Consider the following 17,070-nt stretch of genomic DNA (forward strand, 5'->3'; position numbering starts at 1 on the left):
AGGCACTAAAAGTTTGAGGAGGAATGTACTTGGGCCTTCTTGTCTCCTTGCCCAGTGATCTATCCACCATGCTCCTACCTGCCACTAGCTAATGCTTTCAATTTTGGACATAGTAAATTATACATGTCTATTGGAATTTAATCTGAAATATCTACCAGTCAATTAGAGATATGTGATTGGAGATTTAGAGAGGAAATTGAGATAGATTTATAGATTTGAAAGTTATCCATAAGAAGATGTGGGAAAAATTGGAACACTAATGCATTGTTGGTGGAATTGTGAACTGATCCAACCATTTTGGAGAGCAATTTGGAACTATGCCCAAAGGGCTATAAAACCATGCATACCCTTTAATCCAGCAATTCCACTACTATGTCTATATCCCAAAGAGATCATTAAAAAGGAAAAGGGACACACATATACAAAAAATATTTATCATAGCTCTTTTTGTGGTGACAAAGATTTGGAAATTGAGGGGAGGCCCATCAATTGAGGAATGGCTGAACAAGTTGTGGTATATGAATATAATAGAATACTATTGTGCTATGAGATATGATGAGCAGGAGGATTTCAGAAAAACCTGGAAAGACTTACATGAACTGATGCTGAGTGAACAGAACTAGGAGAAAATACTATCCACATCCACAGAAAGAACTATGGAGTCTGAATGCAGATCAAAACATGCTATTTTCTCCTTTTCTTTCTGGTGATTTTTCCCTTTTGTTCTGATTCTTTCTCACAACATGACTATTGTTAAAAATATATTTAATATGATTTTACATGTATAGCCTGTATCAGATTGCTTGCATCTTTGGGAGGGGTTTGAGGAGGAAGGGAGAAAACACTGGAACTTAAAATTTTACAAAAGTGAATGTTAAAAAACTGTCTTTACATGTAATTGGAAAAAAAATAAATATTAAATAGGAAAAAAAGAAAAAGAAAGTTATCCATGTAGTTAAACTCAAAATGCTGAGTTTTTTTTTCCATTACGTTTCATTTTATTGGTTTCATTACATTTTATTTCTTTGACTTTTCTTTTGCTATAGAACTTATTTAAATTCATTTAGACAATTATTAATCACCTACTATATGCAATGTGTTGGGCCAATGTCTGTAGAAATAGTCTACAATGAGATTATTTATTTTTGACCCTGAGTCATATATGAGTGTTCATTATCCTTCACCAATGCCCTGGATTATTAAAGACTGTATCAGTGGAAGGTGAGCTCGGGAAGGTTCTGTGAAGCTATACGTGATCTGAAATTTCCCATGGATTGTGTTTACTATCCAAGAGCCATTCCAGCTAACAAGGCCAAGAGAAACTCATTACCACTAGATTGGCAACTAGGTAAAAATTTCTTTTGCAGTGAATAATTTGGATTATTCATGTATTTCTTTACTGAACATCATTTGGCATTTTTTTTTTTAGCGAGGCAGTTGGGGTTAAGTGACTCGCTCAGAGTCACACAGCTAGTAAGTGTCCAGTGTCTGAGGTCTCCTGACTCCAAGGCAGGAGCTCTATAAACTGCGCCACCCAGCAGCCCCGATACTTCTCTATTAATCATATGTTTGCAAAACAGTCCTCTGTAAATCCTTTCCATTTGCTTAGCATTTTATTCCCCAAAGACAATTTAATGTGTTTTGAAGATTTGGAAACTTCCCCGTGCAGTCGCTCTTCCATGTAACTTTAAAAAAAATGTTAAATTTGACCAAACGTGCCAGTAATCCCAAGGGAAAAGGGCTGTCTGCTTTTAAAGATAAAGTTAGCAAAAATTTCACTAATATATGCCATAGTAAGAGAATAGGAAAAAATGTCATCCATTTGGACACCATGAAGATTTTAATGTATTTTAATCTGTAGGATTGTCACTTATTATACAGTAGATACTTATTAAGTGCTTATTACATGTAAATCACCGTACCAGGTATTAATCAAAGTCAGTAGCAATTTTCTTTTTACTCTTCAAAATAGGAGAGAATTCAGCATTAGCAATATATATTCATGACTCATAAGGAGGTGTTATATAAACTAGGGGTCACCAATCAATGTATTCTGCTTAACCAGTAGCTATATAAAGCCTACTCAGTATATGTCCTAGTGAACTGGCTCCTTTACATCTCCTTTCTCCACCTTAAAACTCTACACAGTTTTCAAGGGTTAACAATAGGGAATGATAGTGGTACCTTATTACCTACTCTGCTTAAATGTCAATATCTGTAAACTTTCATCTCACTCTCTCCTCACTGTTATCATTTTCATTTGCTTTTACTATGATGAGCTAAGGACTTAAAAGTAAATGTATTTCTTGAAAAAGTTGAGGCTGCTGAGATACATCATGATTACAGGTATGCTATAACCAAGCATAGATATGCTGAAGCTGGCTCTTACAATCTCATGAGACATGACTGTAAAACTTTCTATGTAAACATTTATGGCAGCTATGGATAGGATAAAGTACTGGCCCTGAAGCTAAGAAGACTCATCTTTCTGAGTTCAAATTTGGACTCAGACACTTAATAGCTATGTGACGCTGTTTGCCTCAGTTTCCTCATCTGAAAAATGATCTGGAGAAGGAAAATAGCAGACTGTTCTAGTATCTTTGCCAAGCACACCCAAATGGGGTCACAAAGAATAAGATATGACTGAAAAATAATTGAACAACATAAGCATTTACACATCAGAAGCTGTCAAATGTTACAAATCAGGGCTTAATTAATTATTGTGCTGTTTGTCTAGACTAAATAAAATAATGGAGAAAATGTTACTGATTCAGATAAAAGTGTGTCTTGGTTTTTAGAGAGCTGATTTTCAAACGTTTAGCAGTATGCCCCTGAACAGGGGTGGGTATAAAAAGTAAGCTGTAATATGATGGACAGTTGACAAATATTAATGAGCAAAATTTGCCTGAGCCACTTGCCAATTGTGATGCACCAGACAGAGAAGGAGATGATACTCTGCTTACAACCAGTAATTCTTTTTTTATTCACAAATTAACCATTGGAGCTAGTGACAACTAGCTGGCACAGTGGATACAAGATTAGACCTGGAGTCAGGAAGAACTGATTTCAAATTTGGCCACAGACATTTATTAACTTGTAACCCTGGGCAAGTGATTTAACATTCTCTGCCTCAGTTTTTTCATCTGTAAAATGGGGATAATTATGGTACTTAGCTCCCAGGTTTTGTTGTAAGAACCAAGTGTAATAATATTTGTAAATGCAAAACTTAAAGTATTATGTAAATGATTGCTAGTAGTAGTAGTAGCAGCAGCAGGAGGAGGAAGAAGAGGAGCAGGAGCAGCAGCAGCAGCAGCAGCAGTAGCAGTAGTAGTAATGATGGTAGTCGTAGTAGTAGTAATAGAAAAACTAGCAGTTGAAAACAAATCTTCTACTGCACTATTTGGTCAGGCCAATTCAATCAATTTTTCTTTATTAGTGAAATTACCCCAAGTGCCCAGATGTAGTTGTTCATTCTCTCTGAGAGCAGATATTCAAACTTATTTCATTATATTTTGCTTTTTGAGTTAAAATGACAGGGAAGTTACTTATTTTAATCTTAATACAAATTATCACTTTTTGCACCTTGGTTGACACTAACTTTTCAGTATACCCCATGCATATATCTGGAACATGCTTGGTATATTCAGTTATAGGCAATATAATATAATTATAATTCTAAGAGAATGTACTGCCTTTAGAGTTACCGGTAATGTAAGACAATGTCATCTTGTAAGATGATATAGTGGAGGCTGTGTCAGCACTTCCACTAAAAACCCCAATTTTCAGTCATTTATAACGTCAGCAAACAGGACTTCAACGGGGCTAAGACCATCTCTTGTTATTAAGACTGACATTGCCGAAGGTTAGGCTAGCCCCACTCAAGCTTTTTCATCTTTAGTGTTCATTGCTTCTCTTTTGTTTACTATGAGCTTGTCTAGTTGAGCTGATGAAAAATATGCAAAGATCAATTTGGATTTACTCCAAACGTTGGTGGAAAAACTGAATCAACCAAGGAAAATACTCATTTAGCAAACTTTCTGCTTTTTTTCCTGTCTGCACTGTGATAATGTCACACAACTACATAAGAGTCTAAATTGTACATTTAAAACTGGTCAATGTCTTATGAAACAAGAGGATACCTTGCATAGTTACTATCCCTGCATTTGTGTTTGGGAATAAAAAAGCCTGAAAAAAGCATTCATAAATTTGAAAACAATGTGAGAAATATGAAGAAAATAATTTCAAAAGCAATGCCAAAATCTAGCAAGTGCATACAAAGAAGGCAAAATCAATGATGCAGTAGAAAAAACACCCGAAGCTTGGATAAGCACTCATTTTAAAGAAAGAGGCAACCATAGAAAAATAAGGTAGACACATTGTATAAACCTTGAGTCATTACACCAAATTCTTGGAGAAAAATCTAATGCAAAATTAAATAAAAATATTAATAGTTATGACTCTTCTGGGCTACAGATAGGATACATGTTTTAAGCAAAAATGCTTGGATTATCATTGTTATATTATTATCATTATTTATCTGGAAAAGGGAGAAGCTGGTTGCCTAGTTTCTAGTATGTCCCAGTCACTTGGCCCAGATAAGCTACATTCCCAGTTATCAGAGAGTGGTAAAATGTGATTGTTGACCTGCTGTCAGTGACATTTGACAAGTCATAGAGGATGAGAGAGGTACCCCAGAACTAGAGAAAGGCAAATGTCACAAATTTCAAAAGAAGGAAGAAAATAGAGTTGGCAAGCTATAGGCCAGTAAATGTCTAATGGAAGTCAATCAACAAGATGAAGAGCCTTTCTTTGGTGTCATATAAGTACTAGTTAAAAGAACTGGCTATATTCAGACTGGGGAAGAGAAGAAAAAACTATCAAGTGGAAAAGGAATGAAGTTTGTTCTGTTTTGCGTCAGAGGAAAGAACCAGACACAATGGCAGAATATAGCAAAGAAATAAATGTAGGCATGATATAAAGAAAGTCTATACAACAATTAAAGCTGTCCAAAAGTGAAATGGATTCCTTAATGAGTTTCTTCCTCATTGGAAATTTTCAAGAGAAGACTTGTTGGAGATGTTATATTTGAGATTACTTTTAGGTATAAATTGGACTAGACTGCAGCCAAAGTGACTTCCTGGTCTAAAATTCTGTGATTCTATGATCCAAGGATACCAGACTATGTTTCAAACATCATTTAATTCATATTTATAGTATTCTTCTATACACACATATACATACATATACATGTGTATGTATACATTAAGATATACATATGAGTGTTATAAACATTGATATATCATATATCTAAATAAAATATATGGATAGACATACATCTCTTAATTTTGTGATATATATGTATATATGGGGGGAAGGAAGGGGATAAACATTTATTAAGTGCCTACTATATGCCAGGCACTGTGCTAAGCATTTTATAAATATTACCTCACATTATCCTTGTAACAAGCCTGTGAGGCAAGAGTCAGTATTATCCTCATATTCCAGTTGAGGATACTAAGGCAGAGAGAAGTTAAATGACTTGTCTGGGATCATAGATATACTAAGCATCTAATACCAGATTTGAACTCAGATCTTCATGACTACAGGCCCAGCACTCTATCCCCTGTGCCAACTTGCTTTCTCTGGTTCATATATTATATATGCATATATATTATGCACAAACATACACACACACATATATGTATATATATATATATATATATATATATATATATATACAAATATATCTGTAGCTATAGCTCTATCCATATGCATATACATACATGCAGATATGTATATGACAACCCAATAGAATAAAAATATGTTTTTAATTGAATATCTCCTTTCTTGAGTCTTATCCTGATCTACTCCCCTCACTGAACCCTCCATTGTAAATTTTCTTTAATAGTCAAGCAGAACAAATAGTTAAAATTGCCATGTCTGACAGAATTTGTACCATTTTAAACTCTTAGTCTCCTACCACTTTGTGATAGGGTTGTAGTGGTTGTGGTGTATTTATCTATTCTTTAGGTTTAAGATTGGTCATTGTAACTAATATGAATTTGGCTGCCTATTATAATTATTTTTAGCTAAATATCTTTAAAACATGAGACTAGAACCAAAGATGCACAACAGTAGCATGACCTTGAAGCCTAGGAAACTTATTATATTAAGACTCTTTTTCCTACTAATATAATAATTGTTGACATGTAGATGAAACTCTAACATTTGCAAAGTGATTTCTAAATATGATCTCATTGAGCTTCACAACAATTTTTAGGGCAGAGTACCTGTAGATACCGCAGGTTATATTATCTCTATGCTATACATGAATGGATTGATACTGGAAGCTTAAATGTTTCAGCCAAAGTCACATAGTTAATAAGTGTTAGGGGCAGTTCTTCCTGACTCCAAGTATAACATACAATCCTTTACGCCACACAGTTATCTTATTCTGTCCATGTATTTTGTTCCTACAGCTCCTATTTATTTCTTTTGTACTTTCCCCTCATCTCTTTTTTTTTAATGAGAGAGTGTGAAGTACCCTAAAATTTGGCTCCCATAACACTTTCCAGTCTTATGTTATATTATTGTCCTTGACAAACTCTCCATCATTGTGAAAATTATCTACCTGTTCTCTATCTTTATGAGACAATTCATTTTTTTCCCTTTGTAGCTTCATAAAAGTAGTCCCCATGCTTGGGATGTAATCTTTCCTCACCACTATTTTCATAAAACCCTAAATTTATTTAAAGATTAGTAAAAGGTGCCAATTCTTATGTGACTTTTTACCAATGGCCCCCCGTTATTACCATCCTCCTTCTCTTGAAATTTCTTTGTATATACTTCGCATATATTTTTAAATTGAGTTGACTTAGATTTGATATCAAATATAGGTTCTAATCCCAGCTCAGTCACTTAGTAGTTATGCCGATATGGTAAATTCATTTAACATTGTAGTTTCAATGTCTTCATTTTTTTTAAATCAACGTCTTTTTTAAATCAACTGCTAACAATTTTTAGGGCAGTTCTCAAAGTGTGGTTTGGAGACCCCTGATTTTCCCCAAAACCCTTTGATGGGATAACTGAAGTCAAAATTATTTTGATAATAAAATTAAGGTACTTTCATGTCTAATATATCAAATCAGGCTAGATATAATTCATATAAAAAAGCTCTTTGAGGGTCCCCAGTAATTTTTTAAAGAATATGAAGGTATATGCTGACTAAAAAAACAAAAACAAAGACAAAAAGTTTGTGAGCCATTGCATTTGATGATGCTTAAGGGAGCAGAGCCAAGGTGGCAGAGTAGAGAGAAAAATCAAGTGGAACTTCCCCAATATTCTTCTCCCCAAAATTTAAAATAATGTATTCAATTAAATTCAGAAGCAGCACAATCAACCAAAGGTCAGAGTGAGAACTTTTTTTCCAGCCTAAGACAACATAGGATGTTGATTGGAAAGTTTGGGGACATTGGGATGTAGGCTGGACTGGAGCACAGCTTAGTAACAACATCAGTCATGGGCCTTGAAGGCAGCAGCAACAACAGCAATAACAGTGGCAACAGTAGCAGTTTCAGGAATTCTCATCCCCCAGAGATCATAAGGGGATTTGATAACTGGTCAGAAAGAGATTACAGGGAACAATTGTTTTTGACCACTAAACACAGCACCACTATTTGGCAACTCCATAGCTTACCACACAGTTCCAAATTGAAGTTCCGAGGCTGAGAGGGACACCTGTGATCATAAGAAAGCACAGTCTTTGGTCACAATTTCAGGCTAGGAGCAATGTTAGAGTTTGTGGTGGCAAGAAAGAACCAAAGGCTAGGAGAGTACTGCCCATGCCTCCCCCCCCAACAAACCAATATGATCAGAAAAAGAGCCAAGCCATCATATTTCAAGAAATTTTTTTAATGGAAAACTAACCTCCGTATCATAGAATCAGAGAACAAAATAGAAATGGAAAGAATCTATTCATCACCTCCTAAAAGAGATTCCAAAATTAAAACTCTCAGAAATATAACCAAAATCTAGAGCTCCCAGGTAAAGGAGAAAATACTAAAAGTAGACATTAAAAAAGAATTGAATACCATAGAGTCACAGTCAGGATCACATGAGATTTAGCAGCTATGAATTTAAAAGAGAGGAGGGATTGGAATATGATACTCTTGAAGGCAAAGGAACAAGGATTACAACCAAGAATAACCTACCCAACAAAACTGAGTATATCCTTCAAGAGGAAAAGAGATATTTAAGGAAATGAAAAAATTTCAAGCATCCTTAATGAAAAGATCAGAATTGAATACAGCATGTAACATTCAAACACAAGACTCAAGAAAAGTGTAAAATAAATATGAAGTAAAATAATATGCATAATCTATGTGAAGTATATCAGTAATGCCTTTATGGGAGAGATTCAATTTTAACCTGGAAGAAAGAGCCAGACTTCAAGAATAAAGATGAGAAAAGAATTCATTTCAGTCATGGAGAATAGCCTATAAAATTCACCTTGACAAGAGTTGGTGAGTTAAGATGACAGAAAATTAGTTACCAGTTTGATTGAAATATATAATACATTAAAGAGTACCATACAATGAGACTGAAAAGTCTGGTTGAAGCCAGACTGTGGATGGCACTGTGGACAAGAAATGAGTTTGCATTATCTTATGGGCGAAAGGGAGCCATTCAAAGTCTCTGAAGAATGGCATATGTTTAGTTCCATGCTTTAGAAATATTATTTTGTCATCTGTATTGAAGGAGCAAAAAAAGGGAAGTGTGGAGACCAATTAAGTAAGCAGAATAATAACCTTAATGAGATGCACAAACTGCAGTATTAGCTAAATAGAAAGTGGTGTTTTCAAGAGATAAGGTGAAAGTAGACTCAGTAAGTCTTAGAAAATGCTAGGGTATGTGATGTGAGGAAGAGACACTTTAATTTTGGGTGAATGGGAGAACAGTGGTGCTATTAACAAAAATAATAATATTGTAAGGCATCGCAGGTTATAGGAAAAGACAAAAGTTCAGTTTTGAGTTTGAGCTTATAATAGAATCTTCAGTTTGTGATATACAAGAGGTATATTGAAATGAGGATTGGGGCGCAATGGAGAATTTGGGACATACAAATTTAGTAATCATCCAAATCTCCTTCTAGTCTTAATAGATTAAAGGCCACCTCTGCAACTGTCTTTAGCCAAAACACTGAAGTTATGCCTACAAAAAATTGAAAGTATTTACTCCTCATATAAAGACACTGCTGTCACAATTTATGTGCGTTGTTGCTTATATTGGAATAATGATGGAATATATAGAATCATTGCCCCTCTTTTTATGAGTGCACATTATAGTCAAATATCTCATATTTGTGAAGTGGACTCTGGGATCAAGAGTCTGATGAACGGTTACTTGAGAGAATTTTGTCTCATTGTGACTCCTTTCGCTTAAAAAAGTCCATGACCTTGGCCTCATTATCATCATGTTTTTACAAACTGAGCTAATTACACAGGGCTCTGTCTGCAAGAATGGGCATTGGCAACATGATGTATCTTAGAGACTTCCTATTTTGTTTTAAGTAGATATATACATCACATAAGGAAACAGCTTACTAGGAAGACTAATTCTTTACAAACCAAATGATTCCACAGATAAACGCAAATAATTCTTCCTCTGCCACCACCAAACCAAGTATAGTGTTAACAGTTTTACCTGGACAGCAACATTTTACCAGCATTGTCTCAGATGGGGTCTTTCTATCTATACTGATGCATATGGCCATGGGGCGGCTTTGGGGCTTCGATTTTTCCCAGAGGTATGCTGAAGCACTTGGCAAGTGCCCAGCCTGGTTGTTGCCATTTTATTTAGGCACCTGTAGGTTGTCGCCTCCCTGTTTACCTAGGGCTACACTGAAGCAAGTGGATATCTGACTACTGGAGGTTGTTTGCTTGCATGAGGTTATACTGAAACAGGTAGAGGTTCTCAGAGCTGGAGTCTGCCCATTTTCCTGGCTATTTTGATGCATGTGAGGCATCCTGGTGTTGGCATTTGTGTGCTCCCCTGTAGTGGGGATCAAGATCTACCACTGTTTTGCTGAGGTGGGGCTTGCTGCTGGCCTGTTGGGATGTTTCCTTTGTTGGATTGTCCTTCTCTTTTATCCAAGTGAGAAAGACCTTTCTTGGTGTTCTTCTAAGTATCTTTGGCTAAAAGATTGTTTTCCCCTGTCTTTTTGCTGATTCTACTGTTCCAAGAATTGTTTCAGGGCACTCTTTTATGGTTGTTTGGAGGTGAATATGGGAGAATTATGGCAATTTGCTCTTTATTCTGCCATCTTGGCTTCTGTAAGTCTCTACTTAGAGAATTCTTTCTTAAGTCATTTATGCTGTCCACTTTACTGAACATGGGATTATTAAGTTGCAGTGTTTCCAGTTCACACTCATCTAGTCTGTTCTGTGAATTTGCTTCTCCACGTTTTAAACATCAAGTGATTTTGATGACCATGGCTTTATAGTATAGTCTGAGGTTTGGGAGTGCTATTTTCTCTTTATTCTTTCTTTTAAAAAATCTCCTTATATTCTTTTATTGATCTAAAAGAATTTGTTTATCATTTTTTTCAAGTTCTATAAAATATCCTTTTTTACTGTTTGGTTGGCATAGCATTAAAGCTATAAATTAATTCAATAGTATTGTCTTTTTTATTATATTGGCGTGAACCAACAATCAGCAGTGAATATTATTCTAGCTATTTAAGATTTACAATGTTCTTTATTTCTTTAAGGCACATTTGTAACTGAATCTATATAAGTATTTTATGTGTTTTTGGTAGATTGACCCCCAAATATGTTATGCATTTTGTATTTATTTCAAATAGGATTTCCCTTTTTACTATTGCCATAGCATCTTGAATCCTGTGATGGTTATATAGAAATTTAGTTGATTTTTGAAGGTTTATTTTGTACACTGCAATTTTGCTGAAGCTATTAATTGTCTTGATTAGTATCTTTGCTGATTCTTTAGAAAATTTTAAATGCAACCTTATTTTATGAGCAAAAGGAATAATTTACCTCCTCAGCCTATCTTTACGCTTTTGCTTACTGTCTTTCATCTTATTGATACTTTTAGATATTTCAGATTTTTGATTTTTTTTGGATTTAGGTATTTTTAGATTTAGATATTTTACAACTATATCAAGTAATAATGGGGAAACTGGACATCACTGGTTTACTTCGGTATTTACTGGGAGTGCTTTTACCACATGCCCATTGCTTAAGGTGCTTACTCTTCCGGTTTCTGATAGATACTTATGTGATAGATAAAAATGGACCTCTATGGTCATGCTTTTTTTTTTTAGCATAAATGAATTATACTTTACTAAAGGCTTTTTTATCTACTGAGATAATCATATAATGGTTTTATTATTCATGTGTTAATTATATTGATTGTTTTTCTAAAGTTAATTACCTCTGTGGTATAAATTCAACTTGATCATGAGGAACAATTTCTTGGATGAATTATTATTGTCTATTTGATAGCTTTTATTAACATTTTTGAATTGATATTCATTCATGATACTGATCTATAGTTTCCCTTTTGTATTCTTCCCTGCTTTAGTTAATAGAATTATATTTGTCTGTTATAAGGAATCTGGTATGGTGCTTACTTTATCAATTTTTAAGAATAATTTAAGTATTATTAGCAATAATTATATTTTATTCATACTGGCCTACCTCCCAACTAATTCAAATTAGTGAGACAATATGTTTAAAAGAGGCTTTGGCCTCCTTTAAAGAAGTATTGGTAATGAGTTCTAGCTGTAATGCTATAAGGTACACTTAATAATAAATATTAACTACCTCTCGTTCCTTCCTTTCTTCCATCCCATAGGCCAGTAGGCTTTCATATCATCTATCGATTACTGAGCAAATAAAAAATAAAGTGCCTGGGTAGGGATTCAAGAGATTATTAGAATATTGGGTAGCCATCAGATGACATTTTAGCTCTCATAAGTAGGTGTTTCCCAGTGATTCAATTGGACTCAAGTTCTATGTATATCTAGCAGTATGATTTGGAAAAAAATTTAAAATTAACCAAAATGCAAAACCTTTCTTCATTTCTTTGGGTACCCATTTAACTGGAAAGATTTTACTCTCTAAGTCACAATGAATATTAATAAGATTTCTTAAAAAAATCATTGTAAATAAACATATTTTATTACAAAATTATGACACTCAAGTAAATAGTGTACATCGGACTTTTGAATAGTAGTACAATATTGTCTCAGCTAGGTGGCACAGTGGATAGAGTGCTGGGTTTGTAGTCAGGAAGACTCTTCTTCTGGAGCTCAAGTCTAGCCTCTCGAGGTCATGATTTTCATTCTTCTTTATATTCTTCTTGGTCATTCAAGAAAAGGATAGAGCCCTGGAACATGTATCACCTCCTTTTCAATTCTGTAAGACCACAAAAACGCTGGGCAAAAGTCCTTCAAGGGCAAAAGAATTAGGAACCTAATGATCCTTTGAATGTACACATTTCTTTGCCTATGATAGTTTCTGTGATGCCTTTATTCTGGTCCTCCTAGGAGTGTTGGAAATGTAGGTTACATTCATATCTTCACTAAAAACTTTCACATTAAAATGTGGTAATTGAGCTTGAACTATTATACAATATACCAAATGCTAATGAAGTTACATTCCTATTCTTAAATGTAAAAATGTGATGCCATTCATCATTTTTATTTCTAGTGACTTAGTGATATATAATCTTGAGGCTTGGGTGGCATGCTTGCTATTATTATTCTCACCATGAATTTATCCTTTTTCTGACAAGCATTTATGTCCTGAGCTGGTGTTTCTCCAGTCATTGCAAGTCTTAATTATGAGCTCTGTTTGAGAAACTAATTATTTAGCCAATGTTTTAAAACTGTAATAAAATTTATATTAATTCTAGATAAGACTTAGCCAATTAAGTATGAGTGTTTTTTTAACTTTGCTAAAATTTCCTTGTCATTCAGTTATGTGCCACCAGCACTGCAAGTTCACATATCCTAGCTTAAAATAAAGAATTTAAGGCCCAATTGAATTATTTCAGTTCTATGGATTACTCTGCGCATTGTGAAAGAACTGGTTGAAAGAAAAAAAAATGTTTTTGAGTACCTATTGATGGCAAACTTTAGGATGCTTTCTTTTAGGAATACAGTTTGTTCTTGTGACAAAAGAAGGGCTTCTACAGAGTTTCATTAAAAGAGGAATTAATAGAAGTGCATTAACCATTTTTTAGCTGAAGAAAATATCCTTTTGGAACATATGAGAACTTTGGAAGAGAGAGAGAAGAAGGAGGGAGAGCAAGAGAGGGCAGATTAAGATTCAATAAATGCCTTTAAAATTAAAAAAAAATTCAGATGAGTGCTTTATAAATGATTCCAAAGAATTATAATGTTCAAAGGATACTTCTTCCTCATCAGAATCACCTGTCCTGAGCATCAAAATTTAAATCATTGATACCTTCTTAAATAAAATAAATTTTAATGCTGTAAGAAGTCATGATTGCAATGATACGGTCACTTTCAGATACAGATAATAATTTCTTCTATACCTTAGGAAGCAGTCTTTATGAATCCTATGGTCAAAAAACAAATCAAAACAAAATATTCCTCAGGTAAGGATCAACCCTCTGATGCTAAGTCTCTCTGAACATAACTAATATTCTTAAATGAGCAAAATGCAATCAGCGGCCTATACCCAGATGTTTTTTAGATTTTCAGATTTACAGGATTTTTAAATTAAATTAAATGAAGCAAACTTTTATTAGGTGTTTACTATATTCAGAGAACTGCATTAGATAGTAGGGAACACACAACACTGAGGCAGGAAAGGGCCCTGCCCAATAGTGCTTACAATGTAGAGTAGCAGTACAGCAAAGTGTTATAGTGGATAGAGTGGTAGGACTGAAGTCAGAGACACCCACTAGCTGTTTGATCTTGGGCAAGTTCTTTAACTTCTATCTCAGTTTCCTCAACTGTAGGTGGGGAATAATAACACCTACTTCCCAGAGGTTTTGTGAGGCTTAAGTGAGATATTCGTAAAGCACTTAATTTGGTGCCTGATACATAATTTTTTTTGTTGTTGAGTCATTTCAGTCACGTCCAAACTTTGCAATCCCATTTGGGGTTTTCTTGGCAAAGATACTGGAGTGGATTGTCATATTTTTTTTTCTCCAGCTCATTTTATAACATGGAAACTGAGGCAAACAAGGTTAAGTGACTTGTCCAGATTTATACACTTAGTAAGTATCTGAGGCCAGATTTGAACTCAGGAAGAGAAGTCTACATAATAGGGACTATATAAAAGCTGGCAAAATGATAATGATAATGATGTACAAAGTACTTTAAAGTATTATCACATTTTATCTTCATTACAGCCCTGAGAGGTACGTGCTGTTATTATCTCCATTTTATAGAGGAGGAAGCTGAGGGAGACAGAATTTAAATGATTTGCCTATGCTCATGTAAGTAGTAAATGTCTGAGGCTGAATTTGAAATCATATCTTCTTGACTCGGGTTCAGCACCCAATGCACTATAAGATCTCAATGCCTAGATAAAGTTAAAGACCTATACAGAGGTAAGTGTGATACATATGAGGCTGGATAGCACAGTAGCTAGTAGGCTGGTCTTTGAGTCAGGAAGACTTGGGTTCAAGTCCTATCTCTAACACAGTAGTTCTGTCATCCAAAGATAAGACAATTAACCTTTGAGTGTCCCTATGCAATTCTCTAAAGGCAAAGGCGTTTCTGATTGAGTTATGTAGAAGTTGTGATGGATTTTTCACACCAGAGATTCTCTTCACTAATGAAGTTATAGCTCCAGACCTCCAGAAATTTATAATACATAAAGGTATGTGGTAAGTACTAGAGAGGTACAAAATATGATGTTTTATGAATTGTGATAGAGATCATTATCAGCGTAGGGAAACAGTTCTCAAAATTTTTAGTCTCAACATCCCTTTACACTCTTATTTAAACACCATTGGAGTAAATAATGTTGTCAAAGGAGAGAATGTGGAAAGAGGAGGCCAAAGATCAAATGCTAGAGTATAACTACCTGAAGAAGTCAGAAAGACAATGAGGAGTCAGTCAAAAAAGACAGAGAAAGAACAGTTAGAGAGGTAAGAGAACCAGGCGATCGTAGTGTTTCTGAATATAGAGCAAAATGAGTCGTCTCCACTGGCCCAGCCTTCAAGAACACAAGGTCACTTCTATAAAATGTTGAGACGTTGGAGTTGGGTGTTGGTGCAGCATGTTATGGGGTGGCAATAATGCAGTTCTATCCTTTCTTAGCCTACCAGGATTCTACACATACAAGTACGTCTTTTTGAGGATGCAGGACCTGTAGCTGATTATATTACCAGTTGCAAGTTTTATACAAGTGTCAAGTTAAAATTAATATCAGACACTGTTTAAAGGAAAAGGAGGTGAGGAAATGTGGGTGAGTGGCAAAATGAAGCATGAGGAGTGAAGGGGAACAAGGAATAAATGAATTTTTTTTTTTTTGCTAATCAGCTAGCACACTAAGTGGCACTCCCATTGCTTCTAAAATAGTGAAGGAGAGGAGGGAGATGATAAGAGTAGGGGAAAGAAGAGTTGGGAATGGGAGAGGGTAAATGACTACACCAGCATGTCAATTTAAATTTGCATCATGTCTCTGGAAGTTTTTTATTATTTTTTTTTAGCTTTGATTGCGACATCTCATCCTTCTCTCTCTCTACTTTTTCGCAGTTTCTGTTCAGTTATAGCCACCCTATCCCAAAAGATGCACAGAGATCCCAAAGTATGGAACACAGGGCAAATGGTGCTCTTTGTCAAATTCTCAAAATTGTTCTGTGAAGAGTTTCATGAAGAACTCAGCACACAGAAGGGCAGTACTTAGGGTTGTCAGATTTTAACCAAATGAGAAGTGACAACATTTAATTGCAGTAGAAGAAATGTGGGAAGACCTAGAGGGAATAAATATGCCAACATAAGACAAATGCAATGAAAGAAGATATCTGTTGAGCTAGAAGCCTGAGATATTTCATGTAAGAACCAGAATTCTAAGAACTAAAAACCAGAAACTGTGTTTCTTTGAGCAACTAAACATAATCTACATCTATGATAGTACAGGAAAACTAAACAGAACCATGTGTGTGTGTGTATATGTATGTGTGTGTGTGTGTGTGTGTGTGTGTGTATTTCCAATTAATACATTTGCTTCATCTGCATCATTATGTGACAAAGACCCCAGAATATTTGGTCTTCCACAATGTAGCAGTACAATGTTTCAGAGAAAGTTAACTGATTAAACTGATCTTTCATTCATAACATTTATAGCCAGGAGATCAATTAGTCTAATGACCTTTTGTTTTATAAAAGAAGAAACTGAGAGCTAGGAGGTGAAGATGTCATCTAAGGTTACACAGTGGGAAAATTCCAGAGTCAAACTAGAAATCAGGTGTTCTGACTCTTAAATCAGTTATTCCTACTATTATATGTCTAAACCAGGCAGTGAGCTTGTACTATATTAGTTGTGGTAGTGAGGCAGGACTATGTGACTGAACTAATTTCAATAAACATTTATTAAATGCCTAATATATGTATGATAGAAAGTCAACATAGCATAGTGGATAGAGTGGTGGCCTTAGCGTCAGGAAAACCTGAGTTCAGATTCTGTCCCTACCACACAGTGGCTGTGAGATCTTGAGTAAGTCCTTTAACCTTTAAGTGCTCTAGGTAACACAAATATTAGAAGTTGCAGAGACAGCATCAACTTGCATTAGTAGAAAGAATCTCCATACATGCACACACACACATACACACACACACACACACTCTGTATGTTTTTCTGTCTACATGTCTGTCTGTCTGTCTCTCTTTCTTTCTCTCCCCTGTACCACCTACCTGCTCCCTATTGCTTCTAGGATATACAATTAAAAAAAAAGTTCTGTTTGGCATTCAAAGCCCTATGTTAATGGAATCATCAATCTAGCCCCCATTTATTTCACTCTATGTAAGGAATTATGTTAGGATTTTAATATAAAAATTTAAAAAAT

The sequence above is a fragment of the Phascolarctos cinereus genome, unplaced genomic scaffold (assembly GCF_003287225.1).
Source record: "Phascolarctos cinereus isolate Bilbo 61053 unplaced genomic scaffold, phaCin_HiC Scaffold_3;HRSCAF=262, whole genome shotgun sequence".
Taxonomy (NCBI): domain Eukaryota; kingdom Metazoa; phylum Chordata; class Mammalia; order Diprotodontia; family Phascolarctidae; genus Phascolarctos; species Phascolarctos cinereus.